Below are 9739 nucleotides of genomic sequence, written 5' to 3' on the forward strand. Positions count from 1 at the left end.
GTGTTGTGATATATTATCTGGAAAGTATGTAAAATATGATTACTGGAAAAGCTCGGATTTCCTGCTCTGCGATCGTTACATTTTGTTTTGTTTTGGCTCGGCGTTGTGAAACACACTCTTGTGACACTGACGGTGTACTCGGCTGTGGTTTCCTGAAGGGCTCCTCCTAGATGTTCAGTTGGAAAGAAGCGATCAGATGCTGCGGGGGGTGGGAATGGCGCCGACACTGTTCGTTCTACTGCTGGGTAAGAGATTCCCTGTCCGGGGTTATGCCGATCGTATCGTGTCCCTTCGGCCCCCGGGCTCAAAGTCAATGTGTCAAGCCTTACAGCCGCCGGGCTTCGTGTCCTCGTCTCAAGCCTTACAGCCGCCGGGCTTCGTGTCCTCGTCTCAAGCCTTACAGCCGCCGGGCTTCGTGTCCTCGTCTCAAGCCTTACAGCCGCCGGGCTTCGTGTCCTCGTCTCAAGCCTTACAGCCGCCGGGCTTCGTGTCCTCGTCTCAAGCCTTACAGCCGCCGGGCTTCGTGTCCTCGTCTCAAGCCTTACAGCCGCCGGGCTTCGTGTCCTCGTCTCAAGCCTTACAGCCACCGGGCTTTGTGTCCTCATCTCAAGCCTTACAGCCGCCGGGCTTCGTGTCCTCGTCTCAAGCCTTACAGATGACAGGATTTGGTTCTCTATGCCTTGCCTAAGCTACATGTCTGCCCGTGGCCCTGTCCCGGGCTTACCAGTGCCAGGCATGGTGCCCCTGTATCAAGCTTTATGAATGTTAGGCTCTGTGTCCTTGTGTCGAGCTTTACAGATGCTAGGCTCTGTGTCGAGCTTTACAGATGCTAGGCTCTGTGTCCTTCCGACATCCCTGTCTTCACACATGTAGCGGTATAGAGTTATTGGGTGCAGTCCATGGGTCTCCATGCTTAGGCCCAGCCCTGCCAGCTGGTTGGAACCCATACAGGGTCCGGTTTAAAATCCAGTCCCTGGAATGGACAGAGACCACTCGGCAGCTCCGGCTGGCCCTGGGAGAAGCAAGCTGCAGTTAGGCCATAGTTACAAATGGATGGGGCACATCCATGAGCCAGCAGGGTGGCATTAATCCCCTCTTTTTTAGCATCACCCATAGAGTGGCACTATGGACCAAATCCATGGTTTGCCTTACTGGGATTTTGGCTGTGTATGTGAAATAGCCCTAGAGGTGCCCCGTGTGCCCATGTCAAGCTCCAGGAGTGGACTCAATGAAGGTCCTTGAGACACCAAAGCACTAATACCCTCGCTGAATCCTGATACTGTCAATGCCATCTCTTCGAGACGTACCAGAAAAGCTGGAGACGGCTGTCTCTTTGGATCAAAGTCTTTATGCGATTATTAAAATGGTGTCATTGGGTCAATCAACGTAACGTTCTAATTGGGGCAGCTTTTTTATGATTATGTTTCAGGTCTCATTGGAATGAACATTGCTGGAACTAAACAAGGTGAGAAGGAGGGGGTATTATCGCCAAAAGTAATAGGCTACGTCCTTCTTTATTTGGTAGAATGATGGTTCTGCTCCAGTGAAATGCTCGCCATACTCCATTTATGATCATAAATATATGTACGTTTATTATGGGAGGGCTCGAGAGGCCCTATTAACAAGCCGGTCAAGGCAACCATGTGCAATGTCAGTCTGCGGTTCCTAAGGCCAGTAAGGTATTGTCGTGTATAAAAAGGGGCATCAAGTCGCGGGATAGAGATATAATTTTGCCTCTGTATAAATCAATGGTAACGCCGCACCTTGAATATGCTGTGCAATTTTGGGCACCTATTCTAAAGAAGGATATCATAGCACTAGAAAGGGTGCAGAGGCGGGCCACAAAATTAGTAAAAGGAATGGAGCGCTATAGTTATGAAGAAAGGTTAACAAATTTAAATCTGTTTAGTTTAGAAAAACGTCGCCTCAGAGGGGATATGATAGCATTATATAAATATATTCGGGGACAATAGAAACCATTGTGTGGAAATCTGTTCATAAACAGGACTATGCATAGGACACGTGGTCATGCGTTCAGACTGGAAGAAAGGAGATTTAGACTAAGGACGAGGAAAGGGTTTTTTACAGTAAGGACAATAAGGATGTGGAATTCTCTGCCTGCAGAGGTAGTTTTATCGGAGTCTGTACAGACGTTTAAACTGCAACTGGATAGATACCTGGAGAAACATAATATTCAGGGATATGATACGACACAGACGGTAACGTCATGGAACACGGACACAAATGTCTTCCCAGCACCGCTATAGAAGAGACCGAGAATGTTTAGTCAGTCATATCAGGAGATCCGCCACCTTCTTTCATGGGTGGATCAAAGACCGGGCAGAAGGGGTATTCATGATCCATTGGTGTGTGTCGGTCTGACAGAAGGTATCTCATTTGCTTACGTAGCCAAGAGGATAGTCCTGGTAGGGCCACCAAGCCCACACCATTTATGAAAACAATAAGAGAATGGCGTCCCATACAGAGTACTGAGATACAGTTGTGGAAGGTGAGGGGTATTTATTGCTTACATTTGTATTTTACAGAACGATTGCCTCCCCCACGCCTTACCCTGCTGTCCCCAGGGGACATCTACAAAGGGCAATCTGCTGGCCTACAGTGCACCGCGCCGGGCAGCTTCCAGGAGAGCATATTCTACCTGTACAAGCGGGACAGCGGGAAGCTCCTCCAAACACAACACGCTCCAGAGGCCACCAGCGCTGTCATCTTCACCGTCCATGGGCTCACGGACTCCAGCTCGGGGAACTATGTCTGCACTTACCAGGCCCGGCTGTCAGAGGCATTTCAGACATCAGACATCAGTAACATGGAATACCTTACAGTTATAGGTGAGGAGAACATACCCTCCCCAGCTTCTCTCCCCCGCCGCTGAATTCCATATGTACCGATTCTATTTACATTGCATAGAACTGGATACTAAGTATGTTCTAATCTCACGTGTTAACGGGCCACTTAATCTCATACGTCAGGGAATGCGGCATCACTTAGCAGACTACTCCCTATATAATCGTACCTGGGAATCTGCTGGGATTTGCTGCTTTCTCTGGTAGATCTCGGGTATAAGTGATCTACTCAGCTATTCCAGATACTTCTGCTGCGATGGGAATACATTCATTCCTGTTTTACTTTTTACAGATGTCCCTGTTTCCACCACTCCTGCTCCCGATATAGTGACCACTTTGCAAGGTAATGACATCATCATATTCAATTACATCCTCAGAATATATTAATATATATACACAGTATATATATATATATATAAATATATATAATCTTCCTGTAGGCTTAGGTCATATGCGATTCCGCCCAAAAAAAGACACTTTTGCTTTAGCGGACAGGGGTGGTGTTTTACCAAATCTTTGTGACCTGCTGATGGCTATTTACACATAAGAATGTTCTACAAATAATGTATTTTATTTCTGAAATTCACTTTAGTTTCATGTTTCCTACTGTTTAGGTAGAACTTTAGGGGAAGAAAGATAAACGAAAAAAGGAGAAGAGGAAATTTCTTGGCCTTCCCCTTTACATAGAGACGTCCTGATGTCCTTTCTGTTCTCCCGCGCAGTTCCATTCTGGATCGTGGTGATGGCCGGCGCCGTGACTGGCATCGTGGTCCTCGTGTTGTTAGTGACAGCGTCAGTCGCCATCGTGAGAAAATGTGAGTACTACGGCTGGAAAGGGATCCGACGTTTTCTCTCTCGTCTTGTTCTAAACTTCCTGTACTTTGTTAAATCCCTTTAAGTATTTAAATGTTTCGATTTCTTGTAATATATAAACTTGTCATGGGTCAGTAAACGCAGATTGTGCCCGTCGTTCTGTCGCAGTGTGAGTTCTGTAAGTAACGACATTCTTCTGCACAGGTTTCCTCCTTTGCCTTTAATTTTAATCATCTGACAATAATCCCTCGTTCTATTTTTCCAGTTAAAGAGAAGAAGAAGCACGAGCAGAGGTATGACAAATGATTTTGAGAGATGCTCTTAAGTGGGGTGGCACTTGGTATTCATTTCTGCAAGATCACCTTATGGACCGATGGACCGATATTTGTACAGCGCTACGGAATACGATGGCACTATATAAAACAATAACGATAATATTTATTATTATTATTACATCTGGGAATTCTAGGGGGCAAGAAGAAGATTTAATGCCAACGTCAAAGGCTTTGGCGCCCTCTGCTGCCCAGGTTATGAAGCTGCTGCCAAATTTAATTAATGATGGCTTATCCAGAAATATACATATCATAACATACCGTATTGGCTCGAATATAGGCCACACTTTTTCCCCCCACTTTAAAGCCTCCCCTGCCAGCACTTTCAATGGTTGGTTGTCTAAGCGCATCACGCAGACGTTCACCGGCAGCGGCGATGCGAGCGTAAACAGCCCCCGCTGCCGGCACGTCTGCTCGATGTGCTTTAACAATCTCCCTTGCCGGGAATTTCCACGGGGGGAGGAGATGGTTAAAGCACATCCTGCAGACGTGCCGGCAGCGGGGGCTGTTTACGCTCGCATCGCCGTAGTTGGTGAACGTCTGCGCAATGTAAGCTAACAATCTTCCTTGCCGGCACTTCCCACGGCGGAAGTGCCAGCACCGGAAGTTGAGTACGCGTACTGCGTAGCTGTCCCCCGCCGGCCCTGCAAGACCCCGGGGAGTCTGCACCGGTAAGTCTAGGGGGGGGACCTCTTGGGGGCAGAGTGGCAGCATATCTCGGGGGGGGATAGAGTGGCAGCATATCTCAGGGGGGGGGATAGAGTGGCAGGATATCTCGGGGGGGCACATCTCGGGGGCAGAGTGCATATCTCAGGGGGGGATAGAGGGGCAACATATCTCGGGGGGGGGCAGAGCGGCAGCATATCTGGGGAGGGCAAAGTGGCAGCATATCTGTTCCACTAAGTGTTTTGGTTTTTTTTTACTAAGAAATTTTTTTCTTTAAAAAAGCACCTAACTTTTAGGGTGCAGCCTATATCCGAGCCAATACGGTATATGATAGCTGGGGGTCCCCTGTAAATGACCCCCCCCCAGCAAATGCATGGAAGGATTTTGGAGAAACACCCCCACCACACACACAGGTACACACACATACATACATACACACACATATAGACACACATATACATACATACACACATACATACATACATACATACACACACATATAGACACACATATACATACATACACACATACATACATACACACACATATAGACACACATATACATACATACACACATACATACATACATACATACATACACACACATATAGACACACATATACATACATACACACATACATACATACACACACATATAGACACACATATACATACATACACACATACATACATACATACATACACACACATATAGACACACATATACATACATACATACATACATACACACACATATAGACACACATATACATACATACACACATACATACATACATACATACACACACATATAGACACACATATACATACATACACACATACATACATACACACACATATAGACACACATATACATACATACACACATACATACATACATACATACACACACATATAGACACACATATACATACATACATACATACATACACACACATATAGACACACATGTACATACATAAACACATACATACACACATACATACATACATACATACACACACATATACACACACAGACATACACACACATATAGACACACATACATACATACATACACACATACATACATACACACACATATACACACACATACACATACATACACACACATGTAGACACACATATATACACACATACATACATACGCACATATGCACTACATTAACTACAAGACAGCCCCAGCGCTGGTTCACACGTGAGTTCCAGGGTATATAATGAAACTCATATGTGTCATATGTGATATGCTTCTAAATAAGTGAAGAATTGAGGAAATTCTCTCTTGTGAGTGCTGCGTCTCAGAGAGAGAGATATGGAGGAAAGGACGCAATGAAGTTGTGGGTTCAACTCCCTCACTTCACTATTCATTATGAGGGGCTGAGCTGGCCCTGTACAATGCATAAATTAATCTGGGAGACTCCCCCTGGAAACTCTCCCTTTAGTGAATAGACCCCCTTCAGGCATTGCGTGTTTTTATGGCATGACAGCGCCAGACAGGTGTAACATTTTGCATTTTTATTTTACAGGGAAAAAGAGTCGGCTTGGATCCCCGGAAACATGGACGCAGGTTTTTTAACCATAAGCTTCTCCTCCCTCCATCCCCCTCCTGTGCCTCTGATGCTATCACGTCTCATGCCCCCGAATCACTGCAAGGTTGTAGTAGGTCGGGGCAAAAGGGGCATTTTCTACCTCAATTTCCATAAACGAACACGCATTACTCCTTGCTCCTTTTAAACGCCTCCCTATGCCTAATTTAGCAAACTAAAGATAATCTCTTCTCGTTATAGATTGGTCATACGATAATGTTGTATACGACGTGGTAAGTAATGAAAGTGTAGTAGAATGCCGCATTCTAATAAAAACAATAGCACATTTTCTATAACTGATTATGGAAGGGATAGGCATATGGCTCCTAATTTAATTTAGACTCGATGGGCCAATATCCTGATCACCCCTCGACCCATGGAAACCCCCTCACCACAAACAAGGGATAACTGTGGGTAAGGACATGGCGGGGTGCCTTGAGCCTCCCTTCGCCCTTCTGGTTGAATAATAGTCACAGAAGCTCTGGCCACGGGAAACTCTCTGCAGTTGTAACTATAAAAGAACATAAACCAGAGCCGACACAAACACCGAACAACAAGCAGCATCTCATAATGTAACAGATGCCTCCCGGCTGGTGGGAATTGTAGTCCTTCTACAGATGGGAAACGTGAGGCTGCTCCTTTCATGCTGCTATAACGCACTCTTCTTGCTACATCGTGGCAGTCATCTCCCCCAATCGCAGAAGACCCCCAGTAGCACAAAAAAGGGACACTCCAGCCGTCATATGATAGCTGAGGTCCCTTTAAATCTCCACGTTGTCCCCATTGACAAAGTGATGCATAAGGGATTAATAAGCATAATAAAGTAATTTATTACGCACTCTTCTTTGGAGAGGCTGTATGGGACATTAAACGAGGCCGGCAGTTATGTCCTCCTCTTCTCTGTAGGTCCAGAAGGTCCTTTTTGCTTGCCAGGCATCTCGAGAACCTTTCCGCGCATGCACAGGCACTGTCAGTGTGCTCAAATTCTACAATTCTAGATTGAACCCCGCTGTATCGTTGGGCTATTGCCATCACAATAAATGGGACAACGAAACGCCAGGACAGGCTAAGGCCGGAGGTCCTCAATGCAAAATAAATTGCTTTAAATACTAAGTCGGTTGTCGGTTACCTTGGCGATTAAATAGCATTACATCATTTAATCCCCCTTTAAAAATCATGCATTCTGTGCAGGACGATCGTGTATGATTGTTTGTACGGAATCTTTTGGATGTTTATCCCCTGTTAATATTGCCGCATGGACTCTAATGACGTTCTTTGCTTTTCATCAGAGGCATTCTTCAGACACCGAGACCTCTCCATCCCAAATGGCATCCAGAGACACCCTTGGAGAGGGGAGGACTGGAAAACCTTTCGGCACTTTTCACGCGTGACTGTATGACCACCGACACCCCACGTCCACATAGCAGAAATAATACCTGTGCAGGTTTTACTGGCGTTCCTGGTGATAATTGTGTGACCTTAAAGGTGATATCCAATGGGGAGAGTGAAAAAGGACAAAACCATTAAAATTGACAGTATACAAAATTAGCAAAAAAACATTAACAGGGCTATAGAAGCTATGCGGGCCCTGCTCGTGTGACCTCACCATCTATTACGATACTACTTTTCTTTGGACATTAAGCATATTGTGGTATATAGTGTGCGGTCAGTGGTGGGCTGAGTGGGGGGGATTGTGTGCCTTGAACTACTTTTGGGTCACCAGAAGTGGGTTTTTTAATGGGTTTTACTTGCAATACCCGAGGTTAGGCACTAGGGCACTTACACTATTACTGGATCATTTTTGTGATCTTTTTGTGGCTTTATTATAGGTTTGTTGGTGCATGTGTCTTTTTTTTCAGCCCTGGATGTTTTCTGCCAAATCTATTTTTTTTATTATTCGGCTGTATGTCTGAAACTGCCCTTGGAATTGAATGTGGATATGGAGTCCAGAGTCCCACTAGAAGATTAAGACTGAGGCTTTCTATTGTTTACTTCAATGCAGCAAGATAAAGACGTGTTTGTGTAGTAGATTGGGATATTATTACAGTTCCAAAACACATCAAGGAAGACGTATATACAGCTGGTAAAACATTGGAAAATTATAATATAATAATAGGTGATACCAGTATTAAAACAGAAGGTGAGGGTTTCCATTGAAAAACACATTAGCAGCACCAGTACCTACTGGTGTGTACACCATCACCCTCTAGTGGTTACACGAGGAACTGGTGCACTATTCTGTAATTCTAATGTTAAAAATTGTCTTCAAATAATAAACCTTTTTTATGCTGCATTGTGATAATTTGTTTATTAAAATAAAATATGACTTTTCATTAGGACTCGCTAAAGGGGCAGTTCTTGTCTTGTATCAATCACTTTAAAAATACCTCTGAAGGTGCAGTTTGTCTTAGAAAAGAGCAAAACATGTCAAATGGAAAAATATATATATTTTTCTCCTTAAGCCTAAACCCCAGGGTGGCATACAGTAAAATAACCCCCAGCGCTGTTTACAGTAATACAGTAATAATAATATTGGGTTTCTGAGGCCAAGCAGGCAAACAATAACTGAAGATCACTGTGCACAATGCCAAGAGGCAGCTGGAGTGGTGTAAAGCTCACCGCCACTGGACTCTGGAGCAGAGGAAACGTGTTCTCTGGATCTGAAAGTCTGATGGTTTAGCGGATGCCAGGAGAACTCTACCTAATGGAATACATAGCGCCGACTGTAATGTTTGGTGAAGGAGGGGTAATGGTCTGGGCCTGTTTTTCCGGATTTGTGCCCCTTACTTCCGATGAAGGGTAATGTTAATTAGGGTGATCACATGTCCTGGATTACTCGGGACAATCCCGCAATGGGACTTTATGTCTCACGGCCCGGGGACCCTCAATCTTGCGCGGGGCTTTTGGTTGAAAATTATTGAGCAGACAGTCCCACCCATTCAATCATCCTTAGGCTAGGTTTCCACTTGTTTTTTTTTTTGCTAAAAACGCCCATAAAAACGCCAGTGAAAAAACGCTGCGGCCAGATGTTAGCTGTTCTTCAATAGGAAATCGCAGAATGCCATATCCACTTGGCGTTTTTTTGTTTGGCGTTTTTTCAGTCCTCTTTGGCGTTTTTCTGCTTTTTTGGGCTCTGTGGCAGTTTTTCAGAATCGCAGCATGTTGACGCTCTGGCGTTTTTTGCAAGGAAATCTTGGCGTTTTTCTCCAATAGAAGTCTATGGGAGAGAAAAAACGCCATGAAAAACCCATGTGGGTTTATTGCCTTGGCGTTTTTTATGGCGTTTTTTCCACAGTTACAATGCAGAGGATGGACCCGGTATCTGTGTGAACTACGAGAAATAGGCTGGAAACAAACAGTTTCACACAAAACAAAGTTCATATTGAATTCTACACCATTTGGAACAAACATGCCATTACAAACAAACATACGCGACGCATCAACTGGATCCTGCGCG

The sequence above is a fragment of the Sceloporus occidentalis genome, unplaced genomic scaffold (assembly GCF_023333645.1).
Source record: "Sceloporus occidentalis isolate IW3139 unplaced genomic scaffold, rSceOcc1.0.p SCAF_205, whole genome shotgun sequence".
Taxonomy (NCBI): domain Eukaryota; kingdom Metazoa; phylum Chordata; class Lepidosauria; order Squamata; family Phrynosomatidae; genus Sceloporus; species Sceloporus occidentalis.